Source organism: Pinus tabuliformis, chromosome 1_2, assembly GCF_031772625.1.
Source record: "Pinus tabuliformis cultivar Carrire ecotype Pingquan chromosome 1_2, CPIR1, whole genome shotgun sequence".
Classification (NCBI taxonomy): Eukaryota; Viridiplantae; Streptophyta; class Pinopsida; order Pinales; family Pinaceae; genus Pinus; species Pinus tabuliformis.
In genome coordinates, this window is record NC_142298.1 from 815,233,066 (window position 1) to 815,253,876 (window position 20,811).

Consider the following 20,811-nt stretch of genomic DNA (forward strand, 5'->3'; position numbering starts at 1 on the left):
TAGAGGAATGTAGACTTATTGGTCATATGTGCGGGGCTATCAACTCCACTTTTATTTCCCTTATTCCCAAGGTGGATTCACCCAACTCATTTGATGACTTCAGGCCCATCTCTCTTTGCAACTACCTCTACAAAATCATTGCTAATATTATCGCCAACCGTCTTAAGCCCATTTTTTCTAATCATAGTCTTCCTGAGCAATTTGCTTTCCTGCACAATTGAGAAATACATGAAGCAATTGGCACTACTCAAGAGGCCCTCCACTCTATCAAGATGAAGAAGCTCAAAGGGATCATTCTCAAGATTGACTTATACAAGGCTTTCTACAAGGCTAGCTGGCTATACATTAGAATGATCCTCACTCACTTGGGCTTTCCATTATCATTTATCACCTAGACCATGAGTTGTATTACAATTGCTTCTTTCAGTGTTCTCATAAATGGCTCTGCCTCCTATTTCTTTCATGCAGAGTGTGGGTTGAGGAAGGGATGCCCTCTGTCCCCTCTCTTATTTCTCCTTGTTATGTAAGGGATTAGCCGACTCATTCACTAGGTCAGAAGGGAGGGGAAAATACTTTGTCTAAATATCATTGATCACTATACTATTACCCACCTTATTTTTGTGGATGATGTGATTATTATTCTAAATGGAAGCATCCAAGACTCCACTGATTTCCATGATATCATGTTAGTTTTTTAAGCTGCTACAGGTATGGAGCCCAATAGCATGAAATCCATTATTTCTTTCTCTGCTTTCTCAATTTAGGATATGCAGACAGCCTCTCATAAATTCCCGTATCAACGTTTACAATTGGAGGCTGGACTTAAATATCTTGGCTTCCAGATTAAAACTCATGGTTACAATATTACAGATTGGTCATGGCCAGTGGCCAAGATCGAAAAGAGGCTACTCAACTAGAACCATAGATTTCTACCAAGGGCAGGGAGACTGGTACTCATCAAATCGGTACTGGAGGTAACATCGGTGTATTGGATGTCATTAGCAAGGATTCCTTTCCCTAAAGGAATCCTTGCTCAGATTCAAAAATTATGTTGCAAATTCCTTTGGAACAGACATAAGGAAGGGAAACCTTTTGCATGGGTGGGATGGACCCAAATCGCTCTACCAAAGAAGTGGGGGGGATGGGGATTAAAATACCTACCAGCCTTCGCCCATGCTCTAGTTGCTAAAATGGGTTGGCTTATACTCACATCCAACATTCTATGGATAGAGGTAGTGCATTTCAAATACATCTCGCCATTACAAATCATGGACTAGATCCAACTTCCTACTTGGCGTAAAACGAGTATTTCTTCTATTTGGAGAGCTATCCTCCACACTCTACCTATTATTAGAAATGGTTTATTCTGGTGCATCTATGATGGTCAATCGGTGCGGATTGGCATTGATCCATGGACTAGCAATGGAAATATGCATCAGCTCCCACCTGTTCTCTTTCAACACCTCAAGAAAAATGATATACACAAGCTTACTGCCATTGCAGATATGGAGAATTCCACCTTTCTCGCACAAGCATGGAAAACGATTGGGATTTAGGCATCCTAGCATAATGGCACCATGCATGGGATGAATACATAAAGGATCTATTAGAATCCCATGTTCGCATCAAAGAGGGGGTTGATGAACTCATTTGGGCTCATGCTAGGCATGGAATATATACGCCCAAAGAAGGTTACCATGTCATTCAAGCCTCTCTTAGACCACCTATGCTCACTGATTGGTGGCAACACATATGGAAGCTTAAAGCCCCACCTCGCACCAGATTACTCATGTGGAACATCTTGATGAAACAAAACACCTACAAGTACCAACCTTATGCACAGGTCATATCACAGTCCCTCTAGATGTGTGCTATGCAAATAGGCTAAAGAATCAAACCACCATCTATTCCTCCACTATGACTCGGTTATTGACTTGTGGTCACAAGTTCTTTCATCCCTCTCTATAAATGCACGATGGTCCGGGAACAACATTGTGGAAGCTTGGAACCACTGGAGAATGGGGACCTCAAACAAGAAACATCATTGTATACCTTTGATTTTATGTTGGTCCATATGGCTGAACCAGAATGATTATATATTCAGAGACAAAGCTATAAACTGGCCTATATCTATTGCATGCATATTAACCGCATACCATGATATAGCTGATGATGATAATATATCACCTGTTCAAACAGTGACCACCGAAGTCATTAACCGCAATATATCGTGGGCCTACTTTGATGGTGCTACTTAGGAACAGGGATGTGGCCTGGTTTAACCAATCTGAAAACCATATCTTTCGCATACAATTGGCTTTGGGTTCTGGCACAAATAATTTCGTTGAACTTAATACTCTTCGTCACCTACTCCACTTTGCACTTGCTCATGACTGCAGACATCTTCAAATTTTTTGGGATTCAAAAATCATCATAAACTGGTCCAACAATGCATCCACTTGTCATAAGCATTCACTCAGAAATATTTTGGATGAAGCATTTCTTTTTAAATCCTAATTTGAATATATTTCTTGTCAACATATTTATAGGGAGCGCAATCAGGCTGCCAACCAAGTATCCAAGGAGGCAACGGTCCAGCCCAGGGGTATCTGGCTCATAAAGGAACAATAGTGAGATGAATACTTCCAGTACCACCATCGACCGTACATAGATCAACACTACCTGAGGGCCAACATGGCCTAATTTTGTAGTATATTTTTTTTCTCAGTACATGATATAGTCCTATCTTGTATATATTATTACAGAATTGTTAAAAGTCCACCCTGTAAGGTTTTTTTGTACAAAACTATTTTTTGATGGCCATGGGCCCAACATATGCAATGCCTCTCATGCATCTACAACATGTAATTTTTTCTTACTAATATAAAATTATGATTTTTCCTCGAGGAAAAAAATTTCAATATTTTAATATTTTACTTCATGAACATGTGTATTGGAATTCATGTAATAAATTAAACCAAATTTAATAATGATCGGTAAGCTTCCATGGATATTCATGTGGACAATTCGTCACAATAGACCTGATAATAATATATTAAAATACTAAAATTTTACACTATTACATTTTATTAAACTTTAAGATATGTGGATTTAACTGTAATTAGTGCATGCATGCGAATATAAATTATGCAGAAAAGTAGAGAATGACAAAATAAGTTCACACACACATAAGACACAAGATATGCTCTCTGGGAAACCCTTTCGGAAGAAAACCCAGGTGGAAGGTGAGGCCGCTTTGCTCTCTTTCTTTGTCTGGAAATATGGTTGCAGGTAAAAATAAGTAATGCCCGTGACTCGTGGGTTGCTACAGTGCACAAATCCTCTCTGTGTGTTCTACCTCCTATCTCTCCTGGCTATCTTTTCTCAATTATGGAACAAATGCTCTTGAAAGAATGGAATGCCTCTTCCCTCTTGTGGCCTGATTATAACATAGCTCGATAACCTACTAGTGGTTAAGTTTGACTAAATCAACTCTTAACTAGAGTTACAAAATAGATTCTTCTAGAGTATTTTACATCACAAACACGTGGCTATCCCATTTTCGATGAATAATGGGGGCTCACGCGACATCCTCCTGAACTGTAGGTGTTAAAACCGGAAGGTCAACTTTTGAGTGGCATAAATTTTTCATACGAACTTTGATTGACATGCTTACTACGTTGTTGGAGAGGTCTCTGTGTGTAGAATAACATGAAAAGGTGCTGCACTAAATTAGAAAACTTTTACTCCCAAAAAAAATCGTTTGATGCTGAAAATGCTCCCGGAATGTTTCAGACCCAGTTTCACCAAACTGGGTCGTGCTAGTAAAAACAGTCCCTTGAGCTGATTCCTCCACTTTTTCCACTCTAAATTCATCGAGATGGATGAAAAACAATATAATGATCCAATTCGGATCACACCTCCCCATTTTGGGAGGATTTTGGTCCCCAAAATATTTTACTGAATGAGGTGAGAAACATTTTCGTCCACCTTCTCTTTGGTGTACCATTAAAATTTTGCTGGAAGTTGTCCCTTCATCCAAATCTGCCAAAAGTCATGTTGCCCATGTCTTGTAGTTCTAGACCTCTTCTTCAAAACTGTATCTTCTGTCAACTCTACCTGAGCATCTGATTCCAAATCCTCCACTGAAGGTCGGACATGTTCCTCTTCCTGATCTAGCATGGAATGCTCATATAAGATTTTCAAATTATCTACATTCACAACTGAGTAAATACGCGTATATGGTGGTAAATTGAGTCGATATGCATTATCACCCACCTTTTCTAGTATCTCAAAGGGACCATACCTTAGAGCCTTGATTTTCTTACCAAGCTCCTGCAACCTCTCCTTGTTCAATTATAGCCATACTCTATCTCCCACCTTGAATGATTTCTCTGTTCTGTGTTGATCATGCCTGGCCTTATACTTCTCCTACAACTTTTGTAGTGTTTTCTATACATGTAGATGGATATACTTGATCTTTTCCATAAATTTTTTAGCCCTAAAAGAATCTCCTATAAGATCTTCCCTCACTCCTCCTTGCTTCCCATATGAAATATCCCAAGGTGAAGGTGGAAAATATCCAAAACAAGTCTCAAATGGGTACTTTAAGGTAGAAGTGTGGACTGCTCTATTATAAGAATGTTCTATATATACCAGATTTTCATCCCAAGTCTTTGTATGCTTCTAGTTGTATCCACTCAGAAGCTACACCAAAGTCTTGTTGACTACTTATTTTTGCCCATTTGTTTGTGGATGGAATGTTTTAGATCTCTTCAACTTTGTGTCCATATTCTCCCATAATGTAGTCCATAATGCACTAAGAAATCTTGTGTCCATGTCTGAAATGATGCTCCTTGGTATCCCAAAGTGCACCCAAACCTGTCAAAAGAACATGTTTGCTTCTTCTTTTCCACTAATGGTCTTTTTACAGGTCATCATAATGCACATCTTGCTTAACCTGTCAACTACCATGAACAGGTAGTCATGCCCCTTCCTGGTTGTCAGTAAACCTCCCAAAAATTCCATGGAAATTATTTCCTAACGACGAGTAGGTATAGTTAAGTGACGATATAGACCTTTTTTTCCTGTTTCTAGGCTTGTTGGTAAAATAAAGCATGCATCCTCTTATGGACCTAGCTACCTCCTCTTTCATTTTGGGCTAGTACGAATACCTCTGCAAGTTAGCCACGGTCTTCCCTACACCAAAGTGCTCTACAATATTGGAGGTGTGAGCCTCTCTAATAAGCTGCAAATGCTCACATTTAGGAACACATAGCTTATCCAACCTGTTATCACTTAGAACTAAAATTGATACATGTAACTTTCCATCCTAGCCCGATGACGAAGGTCAGTGTTAGTTTAATTTGGTTTTAATTTTTTCCCTTAGAATCTAGAGTTTTGATGAGTTTTTGAGTCAAGTTATTCTCAGCTCCCATTGGTTCCCCTCTATCTACCATTGTTCTATAGCCACCGGTTATCTTATGTCAGTCACTGTGTTTTTTTGTAATTTCGCAGCGCAATGCCAATTAGGCAGTTTCGCAGCGCAATCATAGTTACGCAGTTTCACAGCGAATCATGATTAGGCAGTTTCGCAGCGCATCATTAAAATTTTAAACTGACAGCGCTGCGAAATCATGGATTCGTACATTCCGCAGCGAATATTTCCCGAAATGTCAAGTCTGTTAGGTGAGTCATAGGCCATGTCTTCTCATGTCAGCTCATGTAGCCCTCTTATCACATTTTACCTCTCATTGCCACTATCACCACCACTAGATCTGTTGATACGCACGAATTATCATTCCCAAGAAAGACAACCGTGCATAAACCTTAATGATGGCCGTAAGTCTTGCATGAGTGAGAAATCTGCAAGATTACATCTTGAAAGATTTTAAACGGAAAAATTCAAAATTCAAGCGAGGCTGATAATCAAGCGAGGCTGAATTCAAATAGAAGCCGAATCACAATTCCAACCGAAGCTGGTAGTCATTGTTTGTGAAGATCTGGAAGAATCAATGGAGAAAAAAGAGCACAGATCCGGTAAATGTCTAAGGACTGAACCTGAAGGCCTGGATATAACGCTGAGAAATGAAGAGGTGAAGAAAGCATTTAAAAAGGCCGGGTGCTGGAAGTTTTGCAAAAAGTTACAAGGAGGACACGCACAGGTAACTAAGGAATTTGCACTTAACTTCACAGGCTTGAATTCAAAGGTAGCCATGTTAGAATTGCAGGTTTCACCAGAAGTGATATCTACTGTAACAGAGATCCCACGAGGAAAAGAGGAATGGTTTAAAAATTTCAAATTTGACATGAATCCTTGCAAGGAGTTTTTGAAGGATGATTATGTAAATGAAGATTTAAGTAAGGCAGTGCCCAGGAATTATGTCAAAGAATATTATGCTCACTTACTCACCTGCATACAGAAATATCTGACTTGTGAAGGAAGGTATAACAAGGTTTATTCTTACCATTTTAAACTCCTTTTGCATTTCACCGGGAAGGTCTCCATAGACTTACCTTTTTATCTGTTCCGTAGTTTGAGTAAGATGTTGTGATAAGGTACAGCTGAGGAAAGAGGATTGTGAAACCTCTTTGTTTCATCATGGTTTGATTAAACTACTGGTTTTAGATGGGCTCCAAAAGATAGACAGAGATTGGAATTCATTCATTTTTATGGCTGGATTCAAAAGCCAGACTGGCCTCACTCCACCACCTGCTAGAGATTTTACAATAACTGAGCTCCAAATAGAAGCAAGAGCTAAAAGAGTTCCAAAGTCACAAGTAAGAAAACAAGTGAAGCCACTTATCATCCAAGATCAACCTCAGCAATCAACTAAGGAAAAAGCTCATGGTAAAAAGACTGTACCTGAAACAAGCACATCTGAAGTAGTCTCAAGGGTAAGAACAAGAAGTCAGATAAATAAGGAAAAAGGTAAAGCTATAGCAGTTGAAGAAAGTCCAGTGTCCAAGGAAAGTTTAAATGATTTATTACAGGCTATTGAATTCGAGCAGTCTCTACCAGTTCAAATCGAATTGATGCAGTCAGAACAAGAAAGAACCAAGAAATCCAAGGCCTCAAAAAGGCTTAGATTTGATGTGCCAGCTGAAGAGTTCGTTTTTAAACCTAGAAGACCTATGACAAGGAGATTCCAGCAAGTACAGGAAGCACTGCCAAGAACAGAGGAAACAGGGGAAGAGACACAAAAAGACACAGGCAAAACAGCCATTGCAGCTAAAGAAAATAATATAGCAGCCCTGAAGAGCCAATTGGAATCAGCTAAATATGAGATTGCCAAATTGAAGAAAGCCGCTAGAAAACATGCAGCCATACATGCAAAGTATTATAAAACTCTATGGGAAGGGAATGCTGCTGTAGAAGCTCAGCTGAATTCAGTGGTTGATGGCCATTCACAATTTCACACATGGACAGTACCAGCAATCAAAGAAGCCAAGTACATCAGAAGGATCAATATGCAACTGAGAGCTGGGAATAAGGCTATGAAGAAACAAATTGAAGATCTGAAGGCACAGCTAAGTCAGCTACCTGCTAAATGAGTTTTCATTTCAAGTAAGATTTTGTTTTAAAGTTTTGACAAATTTGTTTGATTTTATCTTTCTGAGGAAATATAAATCCCTATTCGACATGTGGAAAGTCTAAAGAAGTTTTTGGCAATCAAGTACTCGGCTAATAAAGGTCTCGGGTTAAAAGCAAGCTGTTTTAAATAACTCAGTAGTTTCGTAGCGCGCTACGAAACTGCTGAAGGTGATGATTTTAACGCAAATCAAGCAGTTTTGAATTATAAGCAGGAATTTTGAAAGGGAAATGTCTAAAAGGCATACAAGGCATCATCTGAAGCTATCAACAGTCAACCAGGTCAAGATAGGTGGAGAAAAGATATATTCAAAATCCAACTTTAAATTTTTGTCGTAAAGTGAGCAATTTACCACAGTTCAGGATATGTTAAACAGTTTACAAGAAACTTTTGCCTGCACACATGTACATGGGAAAAAGATTACAAGGCATCAAGGATGTGGCAGACCTCTACATTTTGGGTGATTAAAAGATAAAAGACATGCTTCTTTGCATTCGAATATTTTGGGGAAAACTGAAGCCGAGAAGCAAGGATAGTCTCCTAATATTTCTGGGCAGTTAAGAAGATTCAACATCCAAGGTCAACATGGAGCATTAAACACCCATCTCAGTGTTGGAATTATGGTTCAGGTGTTGTCCTTGATGGCAACCCATTCAGGTGGTAGATCACTGTTCTTCATGTCAGCAACAAAGGTTGATGATCATCTCTCAATTTATTGAAAAATTAAGAAGGACGCAGGCAATCAGTTCAGAAGGTGCGTACCCGCAGGTGAACCATGGAGAAGCCGCGTCCAGAGACGCAACCCAGCCGTTCAGGAGGTGCGTCCACCCAGTGCACACTTTTTAAGGCAGAGAAAATCACACGTGGGGGTTTCTTGTGATTTACTCTTGGTATCTAGCCGATGGTATTATGTTTTTTAAGGTGTCGGCTCGTGGTATTGTTCCTTGATTTGAGGAGGAGCTTGCCTATATAAAGCAAAAGAGATCATTTGGCTTAGATATGTCTTTGGTTGAATATCTTATGGGGTGAGATCTGGTCTAGATCTAAAAGGTGAATCTACTGAAGGACTGAGATCTCTTTGGCGCAAGATCAGATCTGTAGATCTGACTGTTTGGGTTACACTTAAAGTCTTGAAATCATTCATACCCGAAGGGACGCAGGTACAGTGAAAGGAAAGTGCGCCGGGACGCAGTGCAGTAGAAGGAGACCTACGTGGGGATGCAGGGTAGACAAAGTTCAGGTGCATCCGGGACGCAGTTCAGTAACTGGAAATCTGGGTGGGGACGCAGGGCAACCAAGGTTCAGGTGCGTCCCTGAAGCAACAGGACGCGGCGCGATAGTGTCTTTGGGTGCGTCCCTGCAGCAACAGGACGCGGCGCGATAGTGTTTTTGGGTGCATCCCTGAAGCAACAGGACGCAGAGCAGTTGAAGGAACAGTGCGTGGGCACGCAGCACAGTAGAAGGATCTCTGCGGGTGGTCACAGGAAAGCAGAAGGTGAACTGCGTCTATACGCAGGCCACAGAAGGGAAAACTGCGTCTCTGTTCTGTTGATTGTATTTCTCTGTTGATAAGGTGTTCTGGGTTAATTATGTTATTGCTGATCTGATAACTGTAGTAGACAGTAATTGTTATGTACTTGATGATCATTTGATGCTTTATGAAAAGAAGTAGAGAGTTGTAGCTCTCTGCAGGTTGCAGCTTGCGTACTGGTAAAGGACTGCACCAGTACAAAATCATTGTAAAAGGAGTTTCTAATTTGAAAGAAGATAGAGACATATTGCAGCAGGTGGTTTTCACCCACATTGGGTTTCCACCTTACATCTTGTGTTCTTTGGTGTGACTATCTGTTTTCTTTGTTCATGCTCATTATTTCATGGTACTGATATGCAAGAATAATTCAAAGATCAAATAAGGAAGATTTGTTAAATTGCTAGATAATACTGATTCACCCCCCCTCTCAGTATTATTTCCAACAATTGGTATCAGAGCAGGTCCTTCAGAGAAGCTTGATCGCTTGAAGGTAGATCGTTCATCATGAGCAACTACGAGAGAGAAGCATCAATCAGGCCACCGGTTTTTGATGGGACAAACTTCAACTATTGGAAGGTAAGAGTTACTGCATATCTTCAATCTCTTGGTACAGAAGTTTGGGACATTGTAGAAATAGGCTACGCTTTTCCTTCAGCTACTCCTACAGATCCAGCTGAGAAGAAGAAGTATGAAACAAATGCGAAAGCAGTCAGTACTCTATTAGGAAGTATATCCCAAACGGAATTCATGAAGGTAATGCACTTCAAATCCGCAAAAGAGATATGGGACAAAATGGTCACAAGCTATGAAGGAGATGAACAGGTAAAGCATGCTAAACTTCAAACTCTCAGGATTCAGTATGAGACTCTCAAGATGTATAATGATGAAAGTGTGGCTAATTATTTTCTTCGGGTAGATGAGATTGTTAATTGTATGAAAAACTTGGGTGAAGAAATAAAAGAGGCTACAGTAATTGAAAAGGTTCTAAGATCATTGTCCCCCAAGTTTGAATCTAAAGTGTCTGCAATAGAAGAAAAGGAAAATCTCCGAATTCTCACTATGTCTCAGCTACATGGAATTCTAACTGCTTATGAAATGAGAAAGGGAGGTCCATCAGATAGAAGGGAAGCTGCTTTCAAGGCATCAGGCAAAGAAGATTATTATGAAGCAAGCCATGTTCCAGAAGAAGAGGAAGAAGAATCAAATTTTGTCAGAAATCTTCAAAGGGGTTCTGGAAGGTTCAGAGGTAAGCTACCTTTCAAATGCTTTGCTTGTGGAAGAGTAGGTCATTATGCTGCAAAATGTCCTTATAAGGATAAAGGAAAGGAACCTGCTAGATGGAACAAGAAACAAAGTGCAAATAAGAAAAGCTACTACACCCATGAAGATAGTGATGGTTTATCAAACAGTGATGAAGATGAACAAGGTAATAAATATAAGTTGTTAATGGCATTTGAAGATGATGATTATATGGATGCTGTAGATGTGGATAACCTTTATGATGAAATTACTAGACTCAAGAGATGTATAGAAGAAAAGAATGTGATCATTGATACTCTATAATTTCAAATTGATGAAAAGGAAAAACATCTTGAAAAACTAGAAGGTGAAATTGTTGGTCTTAGAAAAGAGATTGAGAAAACAAAAGCTATTAATCTTAAGTTTGTCAAAGGATCTGAAACTTTGGATGAGATTATCAATGTGCAGCGGTCTCCTCTAAACAAGACAGGTCTGGGTTATAATGGAGAAACCTCTCAAGCATCCACCTCAAAAAGTTATCTTGATGTGGCAAGAAGAAATGAGCAAAAGAACAATGAAGATCATCAGGTAAAGCAGGGACGTATTACAAACAGAAACTATCAGGGGCAATCCATCTTAAGGGTGAACAAAAGCTACAACCAGCCACAGGTAAAATCTTCTCAGTTTGGTTCAAGAATAGATGAAAATAGAAATTACAATCAGTTGGCTGGTAGATTCAATAACTGCAGAAACTTCTTCAATGGACAATGCTTTTCTTGCCATAACTTTGGTCACAAAGCAGCTCAATGTGTTGCATATAAAACAATCATGACTAGGGAAGCTCAAAAACAAAGAAGTATGACAGGGATTACAAAAAGGACCTATAACAACTTTTCGGTTCTTGAAAATGAAGTTGAATGTTCTATTTGCAATAATTTTGGTCATGAAGACTCTGAATGCAGGAGCAGGTTTCAGCAGAAAAAGGAACAAGAGCAGAAAAAGGAACAAGCCTCAAGCACCAAAACATGGAGAATAAAGGAACCTCAAACAGAAAGATGTGGGATAGCATTTTATGCAGAGGGACAGGAAAATCTATGGTACATTGACAGTGGATGTTCGAAGCATATGACAGGTGATAAAGAAAAACTTGAGTCTTATTCTACTTTAGAAAAGGGAAAGAAAGTCTCTTTTGGAAATGATACTCCTGCAACTATAAAAGGAAAAGGCATTGCTCAGTTAAAAGAAAAGGTCAAGGCTGGAAATGTTTTGTATGTTGATGGATTAAAGCATAATCTTCTAAGTGTCAGCCAGATGTGTGATCAAAGAACCGAGGTTATATTCAGATCAAATGGATGTCTTGTTCGTGATCTTGATACAGGTAAAACAGTGCTCAAAGGAAAAAGAACTCCAAATAATCTGTACATATTTGAAGAAGGACAACAACAATGCTACCTAAGCAAGGATGAAGAGCACTGGTTATGGCATCAAAGGTTGGGACATCTAAGCTTCTCACAAATAAGGAAAGCATGAAAATATCAGGCAGTTCGCGATCTTCCAGATATCAAAATTCCTGACAACACCATATGCAAATCATGTCAGTTTGGAAAACAAACCAGAACTAACTTTCCAGAGAAAGAAGGATCAGCTAGCATGCCTCTTGAGCTAGTACATACAGATACATGCAGTCCCTTCAGAAAAAGGACACCTCGAGGAGAAGAATACTTGATATTATTCATTGACGATTTCTCCAGGTTTGTCTGGTTAGGACTTATGAAGCATTCGAAAAATTCAAATCTTTCAAAGCCTTGGTTGAAAATGAATCAGGTCACAAAATTAAGTGCCTCAGATCCGACAGAGGTGGGGAATTTACTTCAAATGAATTTTTCGATTTCTGTGAAGAACATGGAATAAGAAGAGAATTTTCTACAGCAAGAACTCCCCAGCAAAATGGAGTTGTGGAAAGAATGAATAGAACAATCCAACAAATGGCTCGTGCTATGCTTGATGAATCAGGAACTCCCGCAACTTTCTGGGGTGAAGCTGCACATGCTGCGGTTATTATTCTCAACAAAACAAATGTCAGGGTGCACAGCACTCAAACTCCTCATGAGCTCTGGAGTGGTAAAACTCCTTCGGTAAAGCACTTCAAAATCTTTGGGAGCAAATGCTATATCAAGAATACTGATGAGCAGCTTGGCAAACTTGAACCTAGAGCAGATGAAGGCATTCTTCTTGGTTACTCTCCATATAGCAAAGCATACAAATGCTACAATAAAATACTTGGCAGAATTGTTGACAGCATTGATGTAGTGGTTGATGAGAAGGGATACATTCCTAGGCAAGTACATCGTGAAGACATTGAAGAAGATGAAGGCTACCCTCAAAGACAGAATGATGAAGAAGAAGAACCTCAAGAAGAAACTCAAGAAGAACCTCAAGAAGAACCAGAGGAGCAAACAAGAATAGAAGAAAAGACTCCATCCAGATATGTTCAGAAGAACCATCCAGAATCTCAGATTATGGGACAGAAAGAAGCAGGTGTACAAACTAGAAGAACAGTTGTAGAAGCCTCAAGCTATTTGGCATTACTCTCCTCGACTGAACCACAAAATGTGAAGGAAGCATGCAAAGATGAATGTTGGGTGAAAGCAATGGATGAAGAACTTGAGCAGATCGAAAAGAACAACACTTGGGAGCTGGTTCCTAGACCAAAAGATAAGAATGTTATCGGGACAAAATGGGTCTTCAAAAACAAATTGAATGAAAATGGAGAAGTAATTAGAAACAAAGCCAGACTTGTTTGTAAAGGATATGCGCAGCAAGAAGGGATAGACTTTGAAGAAACCTTTGCTCCTGTTTCAAGACTTGAGGCCATCCGAATGTTTCTTGCTCTCTCAAGTTTTCAAAACTTCAAATTATTTCAAATGGACGTGAAATCAGCCTTTCTAAATGGAGACTTGGAAGAAGAAGTATACATTGAACAGCCAGATGGGTTCATTCTTGGAAATGATCCAAACCTTGTATGCAGATTGAAAAAGGCTCTCTATGGTCTCAAACAAGCTCCAAGGGCTTGGTACTACCGCTTGGACAAATATCTTCATCAACAAGGCTTTTCAAAAGGATCAGCAGATAGCAATCTTTATATAAAAGTTGAAAATGACAAACTGCTAATTCTTGTTGTGTATGTAGATGACATTATTTTTGGTAGCAATGAAGAAGCTATGAGTCAAAACTTTGCCTTGGTCATGCAGAAAGAATTTGAAATGTCCTTGCTAGGAGAACTAACATATTTTCTTGGTTTGCAAATTCAACAAAAGAAAGGAGGAATCTTTTTATCTCAAACCAAGTATCTCAAACAGATTTTGAAGAAATATGGCATGGAAGATGCAAAACCAGTATGTACACCCATGGTCACAACATGTAGCCTCAGTGCAAATGATGAATCTACAGCAGTACATCAACCAACCTACAGATCTATGATTGGAAGTTTACTTTATTTGACAGGTACCCGACCGGACATCATGCATGCAGTTGGAATAGTTGGAAGATTTCAGGCAAATCCGAAGGAGACTCATCTTCAGGCAGTGAAGAGAATCTTCAAATATCTTCAAGGGACTCAAAATTATGGCTTATGGTATCCTAGAGATACAAATCTTACTCTTCATGCTTATACAGATGCAGATTGGGCCGGAAGCGTGGATGACAGGAAAAGCACAAGTGGTGGTGCGTTCTTTATGGGTTCCAGATTGGTATCTTGGTTCAGCAAGAAACAGAGTTCAATTGCCTTGTCTACAGCTGAAGCGGAATATGTTGCTGCTGCATCTTGTTGCACCCAACTCCTTTGGATGATGTAGACTTTGCAAGATTTTCAAATCACTTGTACACCACCAATCCCCATCTTATGTGACAACACAAGTGCAATCAACATCTCAAAGAATCCTGTTATGCATTCAAAAACCAAGCACATACCAATCAAGTACCATTTTCTCCGGGAACAAGTACTTGAACAGAAGGTCAAGTTGGAGTATGTTCCTTCTAAGGAACAAGTTGCGGATATTCTCACCAAACCATTGCCAAGAGACACTTTTGAATACCTCAGGAAAAAGCTGGGGGTTGTTGATGCATCATCTTATTGTTGAACCTTTTCTGATTGATGGTACAGGTTCAGGGGGAGCATATAATGCATTGTTGGCATTATGGAGGATGTTCAGAAGGAGATCTTGGAAATAGCTGCAATATGTCTCTATCTCTTTCATGGTGGATTTCTGGTTATTTGTTGCAGATCTGGAGGAGCATGAGCTTAGGGGGAGCATACCCTTTGCCCTTGATGTCAAAGGGGGAGAATGAAGCTGAAGATTATGAGGTTGCCATCAAGTCCAAAGGGGGAGATTGTTGGCATTATGGTTCAGGTGTTGTCCTTGATGGCAACCCATTCAGGTGGTAGATCACTGTTCTTCATGTCAGCAGCAAAGGTTGATGATCAGCTCTCAATTTATTGAAAAATTAAGAAGGACGCAGGCAATCAGTTCAGAAGGTGCGTACCCGCAAGTGAACCATGGAGAAGCCGCATCCAGAGACGCAACCCTGTCGTTCAGGAGGTGCGTCCACCCAGTGCACACTTTTTAAGGTAGAGAAAAGCACACGTGGGGGTTTCTTGTGATTTACTCTTGGTATCTAGCCGACGGTATTGTGTTTTTTAAGGTGTCGGCTCGTGGTATTGTTCCTTGATTTGAGGAGGAGCTTGCCTATATAAAGCAAAAGAGATCATTTGGCTTAGATATGTCTTTGGTTGAATATCTTATGGGGTGAGATCTGGTCTAGATCTAAAAGGCGAATCTACTGAAGGACTGAGATCTCTTTGGCGCAAGATCAGATCTGTAGATCTGACTGTTTGGGTTACACTTAAAGTCTTGAAATCATTCATACCCGAAGGGACGCAGGTACAATGAAAGGAAAGTGTGCCGGGACGCAGTGCAGTAGAAGGAGACCTGCGTGGGGACGCAGGGTAGACAAAGTTCAGGTGCGTCCGGGACGCAGTTCAGTAACTGGAAATCTGCGTGGGGACGCAGGGCAACCAAGGTTCAGGTGCGTCCCTGAAGCAACAGGACGCAGCGCGATAGTGTCTTTGGGTGCGTCCCTGCAGCAACAGGACGCGACGCGATAGTGTTTTTAGGTGCGTCCCTGAAGCAACAGGACGCAGAGCAGTTGAAGGAACAGTGCGTGGGCACGCAGCACAGCAGAAGGATCTCTGCGGGTGGTCGCATGAAAGCAGAAGGTGAACTGCGTCTATATGCAGGCCACAGAAGGGAAAACTGCGTCTCTGTTCTGTTGATTGTATTTCTCTGTTGATAAGGTGTTCTGGGTTAATTCTGTTATTGCTGATCTGATAACTGTAGTAGACAGTAACTGTTATGTACTTGATGATCATTTGATGCTTTATGAAAAGAAGTAGAGAGTTGTAGCTCTCTGCAGGTTGCAGCCTGCGTACTGGTAAAGGACTGCACCAGTACAAAATCATTGTAAAAGGAGTTTCTAATTTGAAAGAAGATAGAGACATATTGCAGCAGGTGGTTTTCACCCACATTGGGTTTCCACCTTACATCTTGTGTTCTTTGGTGTGACTATCTGTTTTCTTTGTTCATGCTCATTATTTCATGGTACTGATATGCAAGAATAATTCAAAGATCAAATAAGGAAGATTTGTTAAATTGCTAGATAATATTGATTCACCCCCCCTCTCAGTATTATTTCCAACACTCAGCCAAACTGAAAGAAAACCAGATGTCAAAGAACGAGGAGAAGCCATCATGCATGTAATATGGAGTTAGAGTCATAGTTGATTTAGATCTCTAAAAAAACTCCAGTCAACACCTTGTTGTATTTATTAGTTAGTTAAAGGGTTAATAGGTGTCATTAGAAGTAGTTTTCGAATTCCCCTCATGCTGGAGGAGGAATCTCGATCAATTAGAATAAGAACTCTATATATAGCTGAAACAACAATGTAATCAAGGTTGGAAAACTTTATAACAAAGCTTGTATTTGGCTTATGTAAAAACTCATTTTCAGTAATATAATTTTGACTTTACTTCTCAGGATTCATGAAGGATTTCTTATGTTCAGAATATGTGATGTTGTCCTTTTCTTAATTCTTACAGTGGTATAGATGTATAATCACTCAGAATTCACTGAATGTGCTCTGATTTCCTGTATACATTGATAAACTGTGTGGTCCCATATGAGTTGATGTTCTGAATGTCTAAATGCTGAATGCCCTGACTTCCATGTAAGGTTAAATTCACTGTTATATTGAGGTGTTGTTGACTCCATAAGCCCAATGGATAGTTGTTTAATGTGTTTCCAGCATTCATATTTTTCACAGTTGTTCTATAAGAGTTAGCCATCTTATCTTTAATCAAAATCATAAATCCTTTAAGAGAGAGCCCTCTCAGGTTGAGGAGGCTAAGCCTCAGCCTAAAGTAGGTCTGAAATAGTTACTTAGAGTCAACCTAACCAGCAGCCTATCAGGATCTGATTTTGAGATAACATTTTGGTGCGTCTGCCGGCAGCCTGAAGATTACTCATTCCCAAAATCATGAAGCTGAGCTTCTGAAGGTAGTAGGAGCTCAGAAGGTTTTCGAGGCTGCATTCTACCTTGGTGACTCCATACAATCTTAAAGTTAAAAAGGTGGCTTCGAGAGGAAGATATACAAGGAGTAATCCTGACCCAAATCCACCTACTCCTGTGGATAATCCGAACATCATCTCAAGGAGCAGGCAAAGATTTCCTGATATACCAGGTACTTCATCTGTATCAAAATCTTTGTTCCCTGAATTTTCTAGAAGTCCTGAAGATAAAATTGTAGATGATAAAATTCATGAGGTATTGTTGAGGTATGAGAACGAAGAAGAACTTATTGGAATTATTTTAGATTTAAAAAAAAGAGGCATTGATACTTCGTCCTTAGTGTCACAAAAAGATAAGGAAGAGTTTTGGGAGGTTGTTACTTTAGAATTACTGTTAGAAGAAGAAGATTTGAATCAACTCAAAGAGCTTGATCCTTTTGAAGTTTTGCTGAAATCCAAAACTGGTTTACCTCTCCCAAATTGGAGTTCCTTTGTTAGTGGTTTGCAAAGCCCAAATAGTCCTTTTCGTACCAATACTTTATCTTCTGTCTCTGCTAGTCCAAATAGTCCTCAGACACTATCTCACACTAGTTCTGGTTCCACTGGTCATACAATACCTGTTATCACTGCTCCTCCATTCATTATGGCTATTCCTGCTAGGTATGCTCCTCTAGCTCTCCCTGCTGTTTTACATGATCTTCCTAGCAAATATGCTGTCAGAATTCCAACATGGGGAGGAGATGAAGATATTACAGCAGAGGAACATGTGGATAGGTTCAATGATTTTGTTGACAGGGAAGAGGTGGATGATGAAGATGTAAAACTAAGATTGTTTGCTCAAAATTTCATTGGGGAAGTCAGAAAATGGTTTAAAGCCCTTAGAGCCGGAAGCATTCATAGTTGGGTAGAATTTGAAGATAGCTTTCTAAGGAAATGGGGAAACAGAACCAACCCTGTCCAAGCCCTTACCGAATACAACAATCTTAGAAGAGCTCCAGATGAAACTGTCCAAAACTTCTCTAAGAGGTTTAACAAAATATACAATTCTATTCCAGCTCATTTGAAACCTCCTAGAGCTTTGGCACAGTTGAGATATGCTGAATCATTTGATTCAGATTTCTCTCTTTTACTCAGAGAAAGGGAGTCTGCCTCTCTTGCTGACATGCAAAATGATGCAATTAAGGTGGAGGTGAATATGCTTGCTGCTAAGAAATCAAAGATGGCAAAGACTAAGCTGAAGGAAGAAGAGAAGCCTTCTACCTCTGCTCAAGAAGACAAGTTTGAAACAATGATGAAAACCATGGAGAAATTGATGGACTGACTAGCTCTTGGGAATGCTTCTGCTCCTCCAGCGCAACAGGAACCTCAATTTAGGAACCCTCAGTTCAGAAGACCTCAGAATCAGCAAAGGCCAAGAGACAACATAAATCAGCAGGGAGATCCTCCAGTGAGACCTCCCTTCCAACAAAATTTGGTAGATGAAGAAGATGAACCTGAAGTCCCTGAGGAATCAATCCATTATTTTGATGAAGAAGTTTCAGGGATTTTCTTGACTAAGGAGGAACATGATGAGTCCAGTATGATAAAATCAGGAGAAGAGCCTTCAGATTTTTTAAAGGGCTATCAGCACGCTATCTTTGAGATGCAAAAGCAGTACAACCTTAGGAATAGAGATGTTCCTATTACAGCAAACAAAGCATAGCCCAAGAAGAATACCTCAAGGACAGCTGAAGATAAAAAGGAAAAATCAAAGGTGGTTGAAGGTAAGGATGATTCTCCTCTTGTCAAAAAGGACATTCAAATTCTTCCTCCTCTTAAAGAAATTGACAAGACTACTTCTGTTTTTAATCTTGAGAATGAGATTGCAAAAATTAAGATATCAGTCCCTTTTAATGAAATTCTCAAGGTAGACAAATACAGAAGCAAAATTGTGGAGATGCTTAATTCACAACCAGGAGTGGCTGATATCCTAAATGTACAAGAAGATAATCCCATTATCTGTTTGGGTCCGAGACTTGAGGATGAACAAAATGAAGAGTTTCCCCCTTTCTACATAAGCATTAGCATTCATGATATGACTCTACATAATGCTATGTTAGACTCGGGGGCATCACATAATCTCATGCCTAAGGTAATCATGGAAAGACTGGGGTTAGAGGTAACTAGGCCATATAAGGATTTATTTTCCTTTGATTCAAAAAGAGTCCATTGCATTGGTTTGATAAAAGATGTTGTTGTGGGGCTCACACAAATTCCAGCAAAAACAATTGTTATGGACATTGTTGTTGCAGACATTCCACCAAAGTTTGGGATGCTTCTTTCAAGGTCATGGGTAGCAAAAATCAAGGGCACAATGCAGATGGATCTTACATATGCTACCATCCCAGTGTTTGGTGAACAAAGGAGGTTGTATCGCGAAACAAGGATGGCCTACATGGTAAGCAGCAAAGACAAGCCTCAGAATTTTCCTATTTACTCATGTGATACTGGTCTTGGATCAGCTATCCTTTTCAATGAATCAGTTGGAAAAGAATCACAAGATGAACCTGCAGAAAATCAGTGTCAAGAAGGGCAGCAAGGAGATGAAAGAGACATCATGGGCTACTGGTCATTATACTTTGATGGATCAGCAGGTAAAGAAGGGGCAGGAGCTGGGATTTGGATCACTAGTCCAACTGAAGAAAGTAAGTTTCTCTCATACAAATTAAACTTTGATTGTACCAACAATATGGCTGAGTACGAATCTCTGATTTTAGGTTTGGAAGCCTTGATAAAATTGAAAGCTAAAAACATTGCTGTTTGTGGAGATTCTGAATTGGTAATTAAACAAGTAGAAGGTACATATCAAACTAAGGATACGAGGATGAGAGCATACAGAAATTTAGTGTTGGAGATGTTGGAAAAATTTCAATCCTATTCCTTCAGCATCAAAACTAGAGATCAAAACTCTATTGCAGATTCTCTTGCCGTTTCAGCCAGTCTCTTTATCATTCCTAAGCACTCTTCTGAAAATTATGAAGTGGAGGTTCGCCATAGACCAGTTATACCGGATAATATCACAAATTGGCAAGTTTTTGAGGATGATCAGCATGTAAGGAACTTCATTGAATTAAAAGGAGAGTTTGAACACAATCAGATAGATCAGCAGAATATGTTAATAGAGTCAAAGGAAAGTTCTGAAGTCTTACAATTGCAAAACAACTTAATTCCTAAAGGCCTCATTCCCCTTGAGAAATTATTTGATCAAAATGATGTGTTCAAAGCACCAAGACTACAAGCTAATGAAGAAGAAGTAGAAAACTGCAATTTAGGAGACTCGGTTGTGCCTAAGATAGTCAAGATTTCAAAATTCCTTTCAGCTGAGATGAAGACTAAATATGTTGAGATGATGAAAAGATTCATTGATGTTTTTGCATGGAGCTATGCTGACTTGAAACAATATGACTCTTCAATCATACAGCATACCATTCCTATTAAGCATAATGAAAAGCCTTTTAAGCAGAAGCTAAGAAGAATTAATCCTCTTCTAATGCCACTGATTGAAAAAGAAGTGAAAAAGCTTTTTGATGCTAAAATTATTGTCCCAATCAGATTCTCAAATTGGCTTGCTAACTTGGTACCAGTCAGAAAAAAGAATGGAGAGATCAGAATTTGTATAGACTTCAGAAACTTAAACAAAGCTTCATTGAAAGATAATTACCCCCTCCCCAAAATGGATTTCATTCTGCAAAACATTGTTGGTTCACAAAGGATGTCTATGCTTGATGGTTTCTCAGGGTACAATCAGATTCTTGTTCACCCAGATGATCAGGAGAAAACGGCCTT